This window comes from Somniosus microcephalus, chromosome 13 (assembly GCF_052327205.1).
Source record: "Somniosus microcephalus isolate GS21.2 chromosome 13, FLI_Smic_1.0, whole genome shotgun sequence".
Taxonomy (NCBI): Eukaryota; Metazoa; Chordata; class Chondrichthyes; order Squaliformes; family Somniosidae; genus Somniosus; species Somniosus microcephalus.
In genome coordinates, this window is record NC_140999.1 from 51,499,129 (window position 1) to 51,518,090 (window position 18,962).

Genomic DNA, 18,962 nt, shown 5'->3' on the forward strand with positions numbered 1-18,962 from the left:
GACTACAAGTGGCTATTCTCACATATACCCTTGAGAGATACAAAGATTGTCTTGAAGACGTACACGGGCAAAAAGTCTACCCCAAAGGAAAAATAAGGGTGAACGTTATATATAACGGCAAGGAAACACCAAAAATGGACCTATATGTATTGCCAGATGGAGGACCACCACTACTAGGACGTGAATGGATCCAGAAGATACAGCTAGATTGGCATTCCATACAAGCACTGACTGTAGATGCCAAAAAGTATGACGACGTCACACCTGGATGATTGTCAAAAATGCTAACTGACGCACAAGTGTTCCAGCAGGGATTCAGAACACTAAAAGGCATAACAGTGACGATCAAAATAGAGGAAAATGCAAGCCCAAAGTTTTTTAAGGCCAGACCGGTACCTTATGCGATCCGCCCAGCCGTCGAAGCAGCACTGGAAGGTTTGGAACGTTCAGGAGTACTGTCCAAAGTGGACTGGAGCGAGTGGGCTACACCCATCGTTTCTGTAATGAAGAGGTCGTTGAGTAATACGCCTGGGGAACCAAAGAAGGTTCGCATCTGTGGGGACTTTAAGGTGACAGTGAACCCAATCCTTCACACTGTACAATATCCGCTTCCGCGGATTGAAGATATTTTCGCCTCGCTATCTGGAGGGAAACGTTTCACTAAGATTGATCTGGCCCAGGCGTACCTGCAAATGGAGGTAGAAGAAGCCTCGAAACAGTACTCACGATCAACACTCATAAAGGTCTCTACCAATACAACCGGCTGGTGTTCGGGGTAGCATCAGCTCTGGCTATTTGGCAAAGGGCAATGGAACAAGTCCTGCAAGGGATTCCAGGAACCCAGTGTTATTTGGACGACATCCTGGTCACGGGCGAAAATGACAGTGATCACCTCGCCAACCTGAAGCAGGTGCTCACTAGATTGAAGGAATATGGGCTCCGAGCTAATCGCCACAAATGCGAGTTTTTCCAGAAGCAGATCTCGTATTGTGGCCATGTTATTGATAAAGAGGGGTTACATAAGTCCCCTGAAAAGATTGAGGCAGTAGTCAAGGCTCCAGCACCGGAAAATGTGTCACAACTGAGGTCGTTCCTCAGGCTGGTGAACTACTACCATAAGTGCTTGCCCAATTTGTCTACCGTACTACACCCACTGAACACCCTCCTGCAAACTGGGGTACCATGGAAGTGGAGTGACGAATGTAAATGAGCTTTCCAGAAGAGCAAAGCATTGATCACATCAAAAGAGGTGTTGGCTCATTTCAACCCAGCACTACCAATTCGGTTGGCGTGTGATGCATCACCCTATGGCATTGGAGCGGTGCTGTCGCACAAATTCCCGGACGGCTCGGAGAGGCCAGTAGCCTTTGCGTCTCGGTCACTAACCTCAGCCGAGCGTAACTATGCCCAGATTGACAGGGAGGCCCTCAGCCTAGTGTGGGGAGTGAAAAAGTTCAATCACTATCTGCACGGGCAGAAGTTCACCTTGCTGACTGACCACCAACCACTTGACTCCATCTTTAATCCAAAGAAGGGCGTTCCGGTGATGACTGCGCAACGGCTACAAAGATGGTCCCTTTTTCTAGGGGCGCACCAATATGAAATCGAGTATAAGGGCACGAAACAGCATGGAAACACTGATGGGCTATCACGCCTGCCACTGCCTACTGCGGAGGAAGCACCAGCAGTGGATCCTGTCAAAATATTTCATTCGACTATAATTGAATGCTTGCCAGTAACTAACGCTGGTATAGAGAAGGAGACCCGAAATGACCCGACGCTGTCTTGGGTATATGATTTGACGGCGAAGGGATGGCCAGCACATGGCGACTCACTGTTGCCAGCATTCTCATCCAGAAAAGAACAGCTGTCAGTATGCCAGGGGACCTTGATGTGTGGATCCCGAGTGGTAATTCCACCCAAGTTAAGGGAGAGAGTGCTCAATGAGCTTCACGAAGGTCATCTGGGAGGGGTGAAAATGAAAAGCCTTGCTAGGGCTTATGTGTGGTGGCCGGGGATCGATCAGCAAATCAAGGACCTGACAAAGAGCTACTCAGGATGCCAGGAGGTGCAAAATGCACCACCACATGCCCCTCTACACCCATGGGAGTGGCCCTCATCTCCATGGCAACGGGTGCATATTGATTTTGCTGGTCCATTCATGGACTCAATGTTTTTAATAGCCGTGGATGCACACTCGAAATGGCCTGAGGTGATCAAAATGTCCTTCACCACCACGGAGAAAACTATTGCAGTCCTACGGACCATTTTTGCCAGGAACGGCTTGCCAGAGCAGATTTGCTCTGATAACGGACCACAGTTTGTGTCCGAAGAGTTTTGAAGATTTATGAAAAGGAATGGGGTAAGGCATTACACATCCGCCCCATATCATCCAGCCACAAATGGATTGGCTGAAAGGTTCGTACAAACCTTTAAAAAAGCAGTAAAGGCCATGTGCGATGATGACATTCCACTGCAGCATAAGGTGGACAATTTCCTGTTAGCCTACAGAAATGCGACACATGCAGTCACCAACCAGGCCCCGGCCATGATGTTCTTTAACCGAAGGTTGAGATCTCGTCTGGATTTGCTCGGACTAAATGTACGAAGAGATGTTGAGAGTAAGCAATTCCAGCACATCAATGAGAAGCCGACAAGGAGATTCAATGTAAGGCAACCAGTCTTGACCCGCGACTACCGAACAGAGAAATGGCAACCAGGAACGATATGCACACGCCAGGAGCCACTAATGTACACAGTGGATGTTGGGGAGAACATTGTGAGACGCCATGCTGACCAGATCCTAGAGTCACAGGAACGAGTCAACCCCATGTCTCAGCCATACGTACCTGGTGAGGAACCCAACGTACAGGTCGCATCTACCTCAGAAACAATAGCATTGGAAGCTGATGAATCAACTGACGACAGGGTGCTAGAATCGCCTCCGCACCAAGAGCGAGACATTCGGGAAAGGCGTTATCCAGAAAGAATCAGGAAGCCTCCCCAGAGACTGAATATATGAATGGATTATTTTCATATAACATTGTATATTAAAAATGTTAATTGTTAAATAAGTATTATGGTCCTGTTAATCTAAAAGGGGAGGAATTGTAATGTATATAATGTATGTATACCTTAAGGGAGAGAACTACTTTTTACAGCTCCTGTATACTGTAGTACCGGCAGTGACCACACCTGCATATAAACCCTGAATAGTGATCTGTATAGTTAGTTCTAGAGTAACCCTCATTTAGTAAACACCTGTTGAATCGTTCCCTGCAGTCTGTTGTCTGATTAGTGAACATAAGAACATAAGAACATAAGAAATAGGAGCAGGAGTAGGCCAATCGGCCCCTCGAGCCTGCTCCGCCATTCAATAAGATCATGGCTGATTTGATCCTAACTGCCAATCCACTATCACAGAACCATCTCCTGAATCTAACAGAATTAGACACACGAAATAGGAGCAGGATCAGGCTACATGGCCCCTGGGCCCGCTCCGCTACCCCCAGGGCCATGACCGATCCGAACCTAGACTCATGTCCAAATTCCTGCCCGCTCCCCGTAACCCTTAATTCCCTTTACTTCTAGGAAACTGTCTATTTCTGTTTTAAATTTATGTAATGATGTAGCTTCTACAGCTTTTTGGGGCAGCATATTCCATGGACCTACCACCCTCTGAGTGAAGTAGTTCCTCCTCATCTCAGTTTTGAAAGAGCAGCCCCTTATTCTAAGACTATGCACCCTAGATCTAGTTTCACCCATCATCGGGAACATCTTCCCCGCATCCACCCGATCCGACCCCTTCACAATCTTATATGTTTCAATAAGATCACCTCTCATTCTTCTGAACTCCAATGAGTAGAGTCCCAATCTACTCAACCTCTCCTCATATGTCCATCCCCTCATCCCCGGGATTAACCGAGTGAACCTTCTTTGTACTGACTCGAGAGCAAGTATGTCCTTTCTTAAGTATGGACACCAAAACTGTACGCAGTATTCCAGGTGCGGCCTCACCAATACCTTGTACAACTGAAGCAATACCTCCCTATTTTTATATTCTATCCCCCTAGCAATGAAAGCCAACATTCCATTGGCCTTCTTAATCACTTGCTGCACCTGCATACTAACCTTTTGAGTTTCGTGCACCAGGACCCCCAGATCCCTTTGTACTTCAGTACTTTCCAGTTTCTTGCCATTAAGATAATAACTTGCTCTACGATTTTTCCTGCCAAAGTGCATAACCTCACACTTTCCAGTATTGTATTCCATCTGCCAAGTCTCTGCCCACTTACTTAGCCTGTCTATGTCCCCTTGCAGGTTTTTTATGTCCTCCTCTCTCACTACTTTCCCTCCCATCTTAGTATCATCTGCAAACTTTGATATGTTACACTCGGTCCCCTCCTCCAAATCGTTAATATAGATTGTAAAGAGTTGGGGACCCAGCACTGACCCCTGCGGAACACCACTAGTTACTGATTGCCAGTCTGAGAATGAACCATTTATCCCAACTCTCTGCCTTCTGTTAGATAGCCAATCCTCTATCCATGCCAGAATATTACCCCCAATCCCGTGATTTTTTATCTTAAGCAATAATCTTTTGTGTGGCACCTTGTCAAATGCCTTTTGGAAGTCTAAATACACTACGTCCACTGGTTCCCCTTTATCCACCCTATACGTTACTTCCTCAAAGAACTCCAGCAAATTTGTCAAACATGACTTCCCCTTCATAAAACCATGCTGACTTTGTCCTATTAAATTATGATTATCCAAATGTCCTGTTACTGTCTCCTTAATAATGGACTCCAAAATTTTACCTACCACAGATGTTAGGCTAACCTGTCTATAGTTTCCAGCCTTCTGTCTACTGCCCTTTTTAAATAAGGGTGTTACATTAGCAGTTTTCCAGTCTGCCGGGACCTTTGCCGAGTCCAGGGAGTTTTGGAAAATTATTACCAATGCATCCACAATCCCTACCGCCACTTCCCTCAAGACCCTAGGATGTAAGCCATCAGGTCCAGGTGATTTATCCGCCTTGAGTCCCATTATTTTACCGAGTACCACTTCCTTAGTGATTTTGATCGTGTTTAGCTCCTCCCCCTCTTTAGCCCCCTGTTTGTCCAGTGTTGGGATATTCTTAGTGTCTTCTACTGTAAAGACTGATGTAAAATATTCATTCAGTGTTTTTGCCATCTCCATATTTCCCACCATTAATTTCCCGGTCTCACCCTCTAAGGGACCAACATTTACTTTAGCCACCCTTTTTCTTTTTATATAACTATAAAAACTCTTACTATCTGTTTTTATATTTTTTGCTAATTTACTTTCATAATCTCTCTTCCCTTTCTTAATCAATCTTTTTGTTATTTTTTGCTCTCTTTTAAAGTTTTCCCAATCCTCTATCCTCCCACTAGATTTGGCTACCTTATATGCCCTTGTTTTTAGTCGAATACTATCCTTAATTTCTTTACTTAGTCATGGATGGCTGTCTTTTCTTTTACACCCTTTTCTTCTCAGTGGAATATATTTTTTTTGGAAGTTGTAAAATAACTCCTTGAATGTGCACCACTGATCATGTATCGTCTTACCCTTTAATCTATTTTCCCAATCCACTCTCCTCAATTCCGCTCTCATACCTTCATAGTCTCCTTTATTCAAGCTTAGCATGCTTGTTTGAGATCCAACCTTCTCACCCTCTAATTGAATATGGAATTCAACCATGTTATGGTCACTCATTCCAAGGGGATCCTTTACTAGGACATTTTTAATTAATCCCGTCTCGTTACACAGGACCAGATCTAAGGTTGCTTGCCCCCTGGTCGGTTCAGTTACATACTGCTCAAGAAACCAATCCCTAATACACTCAATGAACTCATCCTCTAGGCTGCTCTGCCCAATTTGATTTGTCCAATTAATATGATAGTTGAAATCCCCCATAATTATAGATGTTCCCTTATTACAAGCCTCAACTATTTCCTGATTGATACTCCGTCCAACAGAGTTGCCACTGTTCGAGGCCTATGGACTACGCCCACTAGTGTTTTTTTTCCCTTATTATTCCTTACCTCCACCCAAACTGTTTCATTATCCTGATCTTTTGACCCAATATCATTTCTCTGTATTACAGTGATTCCTTCCTTTATTAACATAGCCACCCCACCTCCCCTTCCTTCCTGCCTGTCCTTCCTGATCGTTAAATAACCTGGTATGTTTAATTCCCAGGCATTGTCACCCTGCAGCCATGTTTCTGTAATGGCCGCAAGATCATACCCATATGTAGTTATTTGTGCCATTAACTCATCTATTTTGTTACGAATGCTACGTGCATTCATATAGAGAACTTTCAAAGGTGTTTGTGACACTTAGTTCCTGCTTTTGCCCTTTTTATTACTTTACCTTTTACTCCATACCTTCTGCCCCTTCCTGACACGCTCTGGTTTTTAATTTCCCCACTGCTACCTAAGTCTATTACCTTCTCTGTTGTCATTTTTATTATTTGCTCTCTAGGAACCTCCCCCCAACTAGTTAGTTTAAAGCCCTCTCTACAGCCCTAGTTATATGATCTGCCAGGACTCTAGTCCCAGCACTGGCCAAGTGAAGCCCGTCCCAACGGAACAGCTCCCTCCTGCCCCAGTACTGGTGCCAGTGTCCCAGGAAGCAAAACCCATTTCTCCCACACCAGTCTTTGAGCCACGCATTTAACTCTCTAATTTTATTTGTCCTAGCCAAATTCGCTCGTGGCTCAGGTAATAATCCAGAGATCATTACCCTTGTGGTTCTGCTTTTTAATTTGGCCCCTAGCTGCTCAAACTCCCTCAGCAGAACCTCCTTCCTTGTCCTATCTATGTTGTTGGTACCAACATGGACCACGACAACTGGATCCTCCCCCTCCCACTCCAAGTTTCTCTCCAGTCCAGAGGAGATGTCCTTAACCCTGGCACCGGGCAGGCAACACAGCCTTCGGGACTCTCGCTCTCGGCTGCAAAGAACTCTATCTATCCCCCTAACGATACTATCCCCTACCACTACAACATTTCTTTTAACTCCCCCCACTTGAATGGCCCCCTGCTCCACGGTGCTGTGGCCAGGTTGCTCATCCTCCCTGCAGTCCCTGCTCCTGTCCCCACAGGGAGTAAGAGCCTCGAACCTGTTGGACAAGTGCAAGGGCTGCGGCTCCTCCAACACTACCTCCTGGATCCCCGTACCTGCCTCACTTCTAGTCACACCATCCTGACCCTGGGCACGGACTACATCTGAATTAATTAATCTAATTGGTGTGAGTACCTCGTGATACACAGAGTCCAGGGAACTCTCCCCCTCCCTGATGTGTCTCAGTGTTTGAAGCTCGGTCTCCAGCTCTTCAACACGGAGCCGGAGTTCCTCGAGCAGCCAACACTTACTGCAAATGTGATCACCGTGAGCATCAATGGTGTTCACCAGCTCCCACATATTGCAGTAGCAACGCATCGCCTGATCTCCCATTCTATGTAATTAATTAAATTTATTAATATTATTCTTAAATATCCTCTGCCCCGATTCTAGATGGTGTATATCACACCTTAGAAACTATAAACCAAAGAGATTTAAGCTTAAAAGGGAGAAATACTCACCAACCAATCACTTACCCGCTTTCTGGTGACGTCACACTTGGATTACTTTTTACCTCTCTCCTTCCCTCCGAGTTCAGAGACTGGTACGCCTTACCTGGTCTCTGGGGACTTTTATACCCCGCTCTGCCGCTCAGGTTTCCCGCCGACGCTGTGAGACCTTACCTGGTCTCTGGGGACTCTTATACCCCGCTCTGCCGCTCAGGTTTCCCGCCGACGCTGTGAGGCCTTACCTGGTCTCTGGGGACTTTTGTACCCCGGATATAACTGTAAAGTCCGCGCCTCAATAATACATGGACTTCGGGAGAACAGTTTAACAGGTACTTTACTGAACAAGAGGCAGCTTGAAACTGAAACTACAGAAACCTGCTAGGGCCTTTTATACATGGGTGGTCACTGCCGGTACTGCAGTCTAAGACCAGTTATTCCCTTAAAGGGACATACACAACAATTCCTCCCCTTTTAGATAAACAGTACATAACATTCATTTAACAACTAAATAATAACTAATTACAATTACAATTTTCTCAGTAATATATACATCAACTGGAATAGTCATTTATAAGTTCAGTCTTTGAGGAGGCTTCCTGATCCGGACTGGATAGCGCCTTTCTCGAGTATCCTGTTATGGCGGTGGAGTCAATTCTGGCTCATTGTCATTGGTTGGTTCGCCAGCTTCCAATACCCCTGCTTCTGAGGTAGACGCAATCTGTACTTCGGGCTCATTACCAGGTGCACATGCTTGTGGTACAGGTTTGGCTTGTTCCTGTGACCCTAGAATCTGGTCAGCATGGCGTCACACGATGCTCTCTCCAATGTCCACTGTGTACATTAGTGGTCCCTGCTATGTGCATATCGTGCCTGGCTGCCATTTTTCTGTTCGGTAGTCGCGGGCCAAGACTGGTTGCCCTATCTTGAAGCTCCTGGTTGGCTTCTCATTTATGTGCTGGAACTGCTTATCCTCAACATCTCGTCTTATGTTTGGTTTGAGCAAATCCAAGCGACATCTTAGTCTCCAGTTGAAAAACAGTACGGCTGGAGTTTGGTTGGTTACTGCATGTGTCGCATTCCGGTAAGCAAACAGGAAGTTATCCACCTTGTGTTGCAGTGGTATGTCGTCATTATACATTGCCTTTACAGCCTTTTTAAAGGTCTGAACAAACCTCTCAGCCAATCCATTTGTGGCTGGATGATATGGGGCAGATGTGTAATGTTTCACCCCATTATTCTTCAGGAGCCTCTGGAAATCCTCAGACACAAACTGTGGGCCATTGTCGGAACAGATCTGTTCTGGCAACCCATTCCTGGCGAAGATGGTCCTTAGGGCTGAAATAGTTTTCTCCGTGGTAGTGGAGGACATTTTAATGACCTCTGGCCATTTTGAATGGGTGTCCACAGCGATTAGAAACAATGGCCTAGAAATTCACTAGCCTTAGCGCCGCTTTTGAGGCGCTAGAGGGACTAGCGCCAGAGTTATGGCCATTTGAAAAATTGAGTGGGGCCCTAAAGCGGCGTTGCACCGGTGGCGCTGCGCCGGCACCGATGACGTCATCGGTGTGCGCAGCGTCCCGGTTGCCGTGGTAACCCGCCCGAACTCCGAAATTGAGTTGCGGCCGCCTCGCCCGTGGCAGCCGCAAGCAACGTTCTGTAAAAGGTGCCTTGCTGAAGTTAGCGCCCGCGCATTAAGGTCGCGCGGCGGCCAGCCGCTTTCCCGGCGGCCGCCTGCCCGCACCTCCCTCCCCGGACTCCTCCAAGACCCCCCCGCGGCACAGATGCGTGTGGGCCGCGAGCCCGGCACTTCTCCGAGGTGCCGGGCTCATTTTTATTCAGCCATCAACGGCCAGCGGTCGGGTGCAGGCAGCTCCTCCTTAACGGAAGGAGGAGGCCTGCACTTACCCAGCCTGCCGCACCGCATCGGGCGCCGCAGCGCCGGAACAGCGCCGCAATGGGGCAGGTAGCGCCCATTGAGAGGCGCTGAAACCCTCCAGTAGCGCCGGCAGCCGTTTGGGCACGGCGCTACTGAATTTTTGGCGCGCGCAGGGGGACTTAGCGCCGGCACTAACTTCCGGCGCTAAAGCCCTGGCTGCGTCAAAACCCAATTTCTAGGCCATTGAGTCCATAAATGGACCAGCGAAATCAATGTGTACCCGTTGCCATGGAGATGAGGGCCACTCCCATGGATGTAGCGGGTCCTGTGGTGGAGCGTTTTGGACCTTCTGGCATCCTGTGCATCTCTTGGTCATATCCTCGATTTCTTTATCAATTCCCGGCCACCACACAAACGCCCTGGCTAGGCTCTTCATTTTTACCCCTCCCAGATGACCCTCGTGAAGCTCATTGAGTACTCGATCTCTCAACTTGGGTGGAATTACCACTCGGGATCCACACATCAAGGTTCCCCGGCACACTGACAGCTGTTCCCTCCTTGGCGAGAATGCTGGCAACAGTGAGTCGCCATATGCTGGCCATCCCTTCACTGTCAAAACATAGACCCGAGAGAGTGTCGGGTCATTTCGGGTTTCCTTCTCAATACTTGCGTTTGTAACAGGCAAACATTCGACTATGGTCGCATGGAATGTCTCCACAGGGTCCACTGCAGTTGCTTCTTCCGCCGTAGGCAACGGTAGGCGCGACAGCCCATCAGCGTTTCCATGTTGTTTCGTACCTTTATACTCTATGTCATACTGATGTGCTCCTAGAAAAAGTGACCATCTTTGCAGCCGTTGCGCCGTCATCACCGGAACGCCCTTCTTTGGGTTAAAAATGGAGACCAGGGGCTGATGATCAGTCAGTAGGGTGAATTTCTGCCCGTGCAGATAGTAATTGAACTTCTTCACCCCCCACACCAGGCTGAGGGCCTTCCTGTCAATCTGGGCGTAGTTACGCTCGGCTGAGGTTAGCGAGCGCGATGTAAAGGCTATTGGCCTATCTGAACCGTCACGGAATTTGTGTGACAGCACCGCTCCAATGCCGTAAGTTGAAGCATCACATGCTAACTGAATCGGTCGTGTTGGGTTGTAGTGGGCCAATACTTCTTTTGAAGTGATTTGGCATTTACATCCCTGAAAGGCACGCTTACACTCATCACTGCATTTCCATGTTGCACCAGTTTGAAGGAGGGCGTTCAGTGGGTGCAAAATTGTAGATAAATTCGGCAAGAACTTATGGTAGTAGTTCACCAACCCGAGGAACGACCTCAGTTGCGACACATTTTCTGGTGCTGGAGCCTTGACTACAGCTTCAATCTTGTCCGGCGACTTATGCAACCCTTCCTCATCAATCATGTGGCCACAATACGAGATTTGTCTCCTGAAGAACTCGCATTTGGGGTGGTTGGCTCGTAGCCCATATTCCTGCAATCTCGTGAGCACCTGTTCCAGGTTGGCAAGGTGTTCATTGTCATTTTCGCCCGTAACCAGGATGTCGTCCAAATAACACTGGGCCCCCGGGATCCCTTGCAGGACTTGTTCCATTGCCCTCTGCCACATAGCCGGGGCCGATGCTACCCCAAATACCAGTCGATTGTACTGGTAAAGGCCTTTGTGAGTGTTTATCATGAGGTATTTCCTGGATGCTTCTTCCACCTCCAATTGTAGATACGCTTGAGCCAGGTCAATCTTTGTAAAACGTTTCCCTCCAGATAGCGAGGTGAAAATATCTTCTATCCGCAGAAGCGGATACTGTACTGTGTGCAGGACTGGGTTCACAGTCACCTTGAAGTCCCCACAGATGTGAACCTTCCTTGGCTCCCCAGGCATGCTGCTCAATGCTTTCCTCATTACAGGAACGATGGGTGTGGCCCACTCGCTCCAGTCCACCTTAGACAGCACCCCCGAACGCTCCAGACTCTCCAGTTCAGCATCCACAGCTGGGCGTATCGTGTATGGCACCGGTCTGGCCTTGAAAAATTTTGGGGCTGCGTTATCCTCAATCTTTATGGTTGCCTTTACTCCTTTTAGAGTCCCAAGTCCTTGTTGGAACACCTCTTCTGCGTCAGATAGAATTTGTGACAGACGTCCAGGTGCGACGTCATCATCTTTTTTGTCAGTCACAGTTAGTGCCAGAATGGAATGCCAATCCAATTGTAGTCGTCGGATCCATTCACGTCCCAATAATGGTGGTCCTCCATCTCGTAGTATATACATGTATAGTTTCTGTGTTTCCTTTCCGTTATATTCAAGTGGCACCCTTATTTTTCCTCTGGGGTAGACCTTTTGCCCCGTGTATGTCTTCAATACAATGGACGTGTCCTTTAAGGGTATGTGTGAGAATAGCCGCTCATAGTCTCATCGATTCATGACAGTTAGGGCTGATCCTGTGTCCAATTCCATCTTCACTGGGGACCCTGCTATCATGAGGGTGACCCAAATGGTTCGGTGATCTTCTTTTGCGACCACGTTGTGTAACTTTAAACAACTTAGTCGCCTGCTCCCGGAGTCCTTATCACTCTCCTGATCTTCTGAAATACTATCTGTCAGTTTCTTTACTTTCCTGTACTGTTCCTTAGTAGTTCTTGTCATGTTGGTCTTCTTTCCCGACCTGCAGACTCTTGCTATATGTCCCATTTTCCCGCATTGCCTGCATATTTTGTCTTTAAACCAGCAGTCCTGCTGCTCATGGGTTGTTCTGCCGCAGCGATAGCACTTTTCGGCTCCATATGCCATTTCGTTAGCGCTGTATTCTTGTGGTTTCTGTTGTATTTCCGCAGCTCCCCGTGCTGCTGCTTCATAGGATACTGCCACACTGAAAGCCTGTTCTAGCATCAGGTCCTTTTTTGAAAGTAGTCGTTTCTGGGTTCCTTCACTCTGGAGCCCGCAGACAAACTTGTCCCGTAAGGTGTCTGCCAGTCCTGCTCCGAACTGGCATTGCTTCGATAACTTGCGTAGTTCCGTAAGATAGTCAGCATTGCGCTCATCTTTGTGCTGGTTTCTTTTATGGAACTTGAATCTTTCTGCTATCAGCAGTGGTGTCGGGCTTAGATGTTCCTGTAAGATATGAACAATCTCCTCAAAACTTTTCTCCATTGGTTTAGCTGGGGTAATTAAATTCCGCAATAGGCCGTACGTACTCGCACCCATCAGATTTAATAATACCGACGCCCTCTTTCCATCAGCCACCTCATTTGCCTTGCAGTACACTTCAGTTCTTTCCACATACGTGGTCCAGTCTGCTACCTCATTGTCGAAAGCAGTGATACTGCCACTTTTCGGCATCTTGGGTGGTTTAAAATGGCACCTCCTGCGCTTTTGCTTCTTCCCCAATGGAATAAAATGGCACCTCCCACGCTTTTGCTTCTTCCCCAACGGGATAAAATGGCGCCTCCCATGCTTTTGCTTCTTCCCCTTACTGCCATGCTGCTCCTAGCATTCTACGGGGTAATGGCGGCGACCCGCAGCTTTGGCGCGTCTCGCTTTCCTTCCCCCCCGTTTAGTTTCTCTCCGCTGTCCTGTTCTCGAGCACCGACCGCGCCCTGTGCGCTCCACCCTCTCGCTCTTGTTTTCTTTTACCGGCGACGCTGCGCGGCCCGATTTGTAGAGCCGCTCGATCAAGCTTGAGCCCGCTGCAGTCCAGAAGGGTCAGCGCGCTACCTGCTACCAGCACGATTCGCTGGAACCACAGTCTCTCCCGCAATTCTCCAAACACCGATGGATTCTTCGGGCGGTTGCCCTTGGTCGACGCCCGTTGCTCAGACTACGACCTTCCAGGACATTCCTTTCAGGTGAGATCCCCGTGAGATGATGCCACACTGCAGGTGAGTTCGAACTTACTCGTCGCCACTGTAAAGTCCGTGCCTCAATAATACACGGACTTCGGGAGAACAGTTTAACAGGTACTTTACTGAACAAGAGGCAGCTTGAAACTGAAACTACAGAAGCCTGCTGGGGCCTTTTATACAGGGGTGGTCACTGCCGGTACTGCAGTCTAAGACCAGTTATTCCCTTAAAGGGACATACACAACAATAACAGGAACAGTAACCCAGCGCAGTCAGAACCTTAAGGAGAGGAGGGACGAAGCTTGGATAGGTGAAGTAATGTCGGGGGAATCAGGGTGGCAGACAATTACAGGCAAGCCTTAATGATGCTTCCAGCCGCTTTGTTCTCATTCTCTGGAATTTCCTCCCTAAACCCCTCTACCCTTCAAAACCTTCTCGAAGCCCATCTCTTTCAGTAAACACCTCTTAGTATCTCCCTTCTCGGCTTGCGTTTGTTTCTCTACAGCAATTTGTGAAGGTACTATGTAAGCACAAGTTGTTGATTTTTATCATGTTGCCTTTTAAAGGAGCAAGTTTTTCTTATGTTCATTAATAAATAGACATTCTTATTCTGAACACAGCTAGCTTTTGCTAGTTACTTTATTGAGCACATGTGGACTAGGTACAGTATCTGTAGAGGCTTCCATCTTGACTGCTGCCTTGTGGGTAGCCTAGTGCCTCATGGGTAATGTAGTCTTAATATATATACAGCTGGGTAGTGTAGTCTTATACATACAGCTATATACAGCTCTACGGCTCCACCTAGTGTCCACTATAGAATGACATGTTATTGATCATTACATCCCCCTTTCTTTGAGGTTTAACAAAATCAATATCACTCAACTTTCAAGAAAACAATAAAGATAATATCAGTAACACTTTTGTTAGTGCTCTATAAACATAAACATTTTCAAAACAGTCAACACATTTTCAAAGCTTTACATTGTACTCAAAGATTAAGTCTATCAGGCTCTTTTACTTCACGTGTGGACCTTCTCAACATGGGTAAGTCTGATGTGTCTTCATGAGATTGTTCTGGCGGTGAATGACAAGATGCAGTTGCGGCATTGTCATCAATCTGGTCTTGAATAGTCTCTTGTGTTTTTAGGAGGGAACGGCGGTTCCTCCTGAGAATCTGTCCTTCCTCAGTTCTAACAGTGTATGACCTTGGTCCTACTTCCTCAAGAACTGTAGCTTTCCTGTTCCATGCATCTGGATCCTCAATCCTGACAACATCATCCCTTGTCAGTGGTTTTAGAGTTTTGGATGACTTGTCATAGTATGATTTCTGTTTCAGCTTTAACAGTTGAAGTCTCTGTCTCAGTTCCTCACTTTGCTGTTCTTTTGCACAGCAGGGTAGCGTGGTGCGCAACTTGCGACCCATTAGTAGTTCAGCAGGTGAAGAACCACAGTCTAAAGGTGAGGCTCGGTAGCTCAGCAGGGCAAGATAAGGATCAGACTTGCTTTCTGTCGCTTTCTTCAGTAGCTGCTTGAGAACTTGAACACCTTTCTCTGCCTTACCATTTGACTGAGCATACAAAGGACTGGATGTGATGTGCTGAAAGTCATAATGTGCTGCAAACTGTTGCCACTCCTTACAGTTGAAGCACGGACCATTGTCGCTAACGGCAATCCTGGGAATTCCATGTCTGGCAAAGATGGATTTCACATGCATTATGACACTGCTTGCTGTGGTGCTTGAGAGCAGCGCCATCTCAGGATAGTTAGAATAGTAGTCAATCACTATTAGATAGTCTTTACCATTTAAATGAAAAAGGTCCATACCAACCTTTTGCCATGCTGCTGTTGGTATGTCAGCTACTATCATTGGTTCCTTTGCTTGTTTGTTTTGGTGTTTCTGACATGTCTCACATTTGCCTATCATGTTCTCAATGTCCTTATTTATGCCAGGCCAATAAAGTGTCTCTTGCTCTCCTTTTGCATTTTTCAATTCCGAGGTGTCCCTCATGAATCCTTTTGAGCATATCTTGACGTAGAGCCTGTGGAATGACTATTCTGTTCTGTTTTAGTAATAGTCCACTTGCGACACTCAATTCTGACCTAATGTGAAAATATTTTGGACAGGAACCTTTTGGCCAACCATGATGAATGTTCTCTATTACTGTTTGTAATACTGTATCTTTTACTGTTTCTTCTGCTATTTGCTTTGATTTTGTTTCTGACACGGGCAGCGCAGCAGTGACCATACTCACATGAACATCCACGTCTTCTTCAGTAGAGCTCACATGACTCATTGAGGGTGCTCGGGATAGTGCATCTGCTAACACTATAGCCTAGAAATTCACTATGGCCCCGCCAGCTGGCTAACGGCCAAAAGTTAACGCTGGGCACGGAGCCATGTGCGACCGTCCGATATTCACTTTTTGCGCCTCAAGTCGGAACCGGCCGCTATTCCAGGGTGTGCCCGCCCCCGCTTGGGGTGCTGAAACTGAATTTCAGCGCTCTAAGTGCCGCTGCGCCACCCGATGCGGTGCAGCAGGCTGCGGTACTGCAGGCCTCCTCCTTCTCTTAAGGTGGAGGTGCCTGCAACGGGGAGATCGCCGCTGGATTGTGCCGGCAAATGAGCCCGGCACCACGGAGAAGTGCCGGGCTCGCGGAAAGCAGCCGGCAATGCCACGGGGGAGGTGGTGGAGGAGGCCGGGGAAGGAGGTGCGGGCAGGCGGCCGCCGAAAAAGCGGCCGGCCGCACCTCCACCTTTATGCGCCCCACTAAGGCTGCAGTAAGGCCCTGGTCTCCGGATGTTAGTAGCGGCCGCCACGGAGGAGGCGGCGGCAACTGAATATGGGCGTCGGGCCGGCATCGGGGCGGAAACGGGGCACTGCGCACACCGATGACGTCATCGGTGCCGGCGCAGCGCTACCGGCTACCGCCGCCATTACCGCCGAGCTCAATATCAGCGCAACCTCCTATACTGGCGCAGAAACCCTCTTTAGGCGGTAACTGGGCGCAAATCTAGCAGCGCCTTACTGAATTTCTAGGCCTATGTATTTGCCTGGTGTGTAGATCAGTTCAAAGTCATATCTTTGCAGCTTCATCATGAGTCGTTGACTCCTTGGAGACATCTCATTCAGCTTTTTTTTTACGATGGCAAACAGAGGGCTGTGGTCTGTCTCAACTGTGAAGGTGGGAAGTCCATATATGTAGCCATGAAACTTTTCTAGTCCAACTACCAAGCCTAGACAATCCTTTTCAATCTGGGCGTATCGACACTCAGTATCAGTCATAGACCTGGAGGCATAGGCAACAGGCTTCCAACCTTCACCCTCTGCTTGTAGCAAGACCGCACCTAGGCCATCTTTTGATGCATCCGTTGACACTTTGATTCTTTTGGTTGGGTCAAAGAAGGTGAGTACAGGTGTGGTTGTCAGCACTGTTTTGAGGTTTATCCACTCTTGTTCATGTCTTTCTGTCCATGCGAACTCATTTGTTTTATGTAGCAGGTCTCGCAGACAGGCTGTCTTGGCTGACAAGTTAGCAATGAACTTTCCAATGAAGTTTATCATCCCCATGATGCGTAGCACTCCTTTTTTGTCAGTGGGTCGGGGCATTTTGAATATGGCGTTTACTTTTTCCATATCTGGTTCTATTCCATTACCAGATAGATTATCTCCTAGGAAAGTGACTTCCTGGATGCCAAACTGACACTTGGCTTTGTTGAGCTTCAGTCCATTCCGGCGTATGCTCTGTAGCACTTTAGTCAGTCGCTCATTGTGTTCTTTCAGTGTGGAGCCCCAGATGATGATGTCATCAACATAGACCTGAACTCCTTCCAGACCTTCAATTATGTGTTCCATCGCTCTATGAAAGATTTCAGATGCAGATATTATCCCGAAAGGCATTCTGAGGAAACAATACCTGCCAAATGGTGTGTTGAAGGTACAGTATTTGGTGCTCTCTTCATCCAGTTTTAGTTGCCAAAATCCTTGTGAGGCATCGAGCTTTGTAAAGTATCTGGCACCTGACATTTCACTGGTGATTTCTTCTCGCTTGGGAATCTGGTAGTGTTCACGTTTTATGTTTGCATTTAAGTCCTTTGGATCCATGCATATTCTTAGATCATTGTTCTTTTTCTTTACACATACCATGGAGTTAACCCAGTCTGTTGGCTCTTCGACTTTCCTGATGACTCCTTGTGTGGTCATTCTGTCCAGTTCATTCTTGAGCCGGTCACGCAGGGGTGCTGGATCTCTTCGTGGAGCATGTACCACTGGCTGAGCATCCTCCCTTAGCTGGATCTTGTAAGTGAATGGTAGAACTCCAAATCATTTGAACACATCCTGGAAATTACTCACTACAGAATCCATCGAGTCATCTGGTCTGCTTATGGCACAGTTTATACGGTAGACTCTTTTGACCAGTTCTAAGTCCTCACAAGCTTTGTCACCCAGTAGTGAATCAAGCCTTTCAGCCACAACAGAAAACATGAGATGATGCACTTTGTCTTTGACTGTCACTTTAAGTCTGCATACACCTAAGCTATCTATTTTCTGTCCATTATAGTCCTTCAGTAGTACTGACTTTTTCTGTATTTTGGGCTTTTCTTTCATATTGTTAATGTCACTCATACTAATTAAGTTTGCTTTTGCCCCAGTGTCTAGTTTCAAGGTAACTAATGCTCCATTTACCTGCAGTGGGATCATCCATTTGTCCTCTTTTACTGCATTAACTTTATGTTCAGCATTGTCCATTTCTGAGGGCTGTACATTTTCTGTATCCTTTTTGATATTGTCACATGACACCATTCCTACAAAAAATGTCTCACTTAAATCAGTGTCCTCAATTACATTAACTCGTTGCCCTTTCTTAGTTTGTACTTTTGAAAAGCATTGTTTGGCAAAGTGATTCTTTCCATTACACTTTGTGCACATTTTTCCAAACGCTGGGCATTGTCTTAACTGGTGTTTGTAACCACAGCGTTTACAATTAAAAATTTCATCCTCCGATTGCTTTTCATTTCTGTTCTGCCCATGTTTCTTCCCCTTATAGGACACAGCACCGACAGCAGCATTATCACTCATTACAATCGCATCATTATTGATTTCACTGAAGGTCTTTGCGTGCTTTCGAGCTAGCTCGCTGGCTTGGCATATTTTCACCGCATTTTCCAAATTTAGTTCGGTTTCTCTCAACAGACGTTCCCTGACTTTTTTATCATGAATACCAAACACAATCTGGTCACGAATCATGGATGCTTTGAGCTCAGAGAAATTACATGTCTGTGCTTTCAGTTTCAGATCAGTTATAAAGCTATCAAAAGTCTCATTTTGCTGCTGTGTCCGAGAACAGAAGATGTATCTTTCATAGGTCTCATTCTTTTTGGGAGAGCAATGTGCATCAAATTTTTTTAGCACATCTTCTAATTTTTCTCTGTTCTCCACTGGATTAAATACAAATGTATTAAATACCTCTATCGCCTGTGGGCCTGCAACCGTAAGCAGCAACGCTATCTTCCTTGCGTCTGGCTTCGTACAGAATCCGATGGCTGCAATGTAGAGTTCGAATGATTGTTTAAAAGTCTGCCAATTGTAGTCGATTTTTTCTGTGAGTTTCAAACGCTCTGGTGGCTTCAAATTCTCCATGT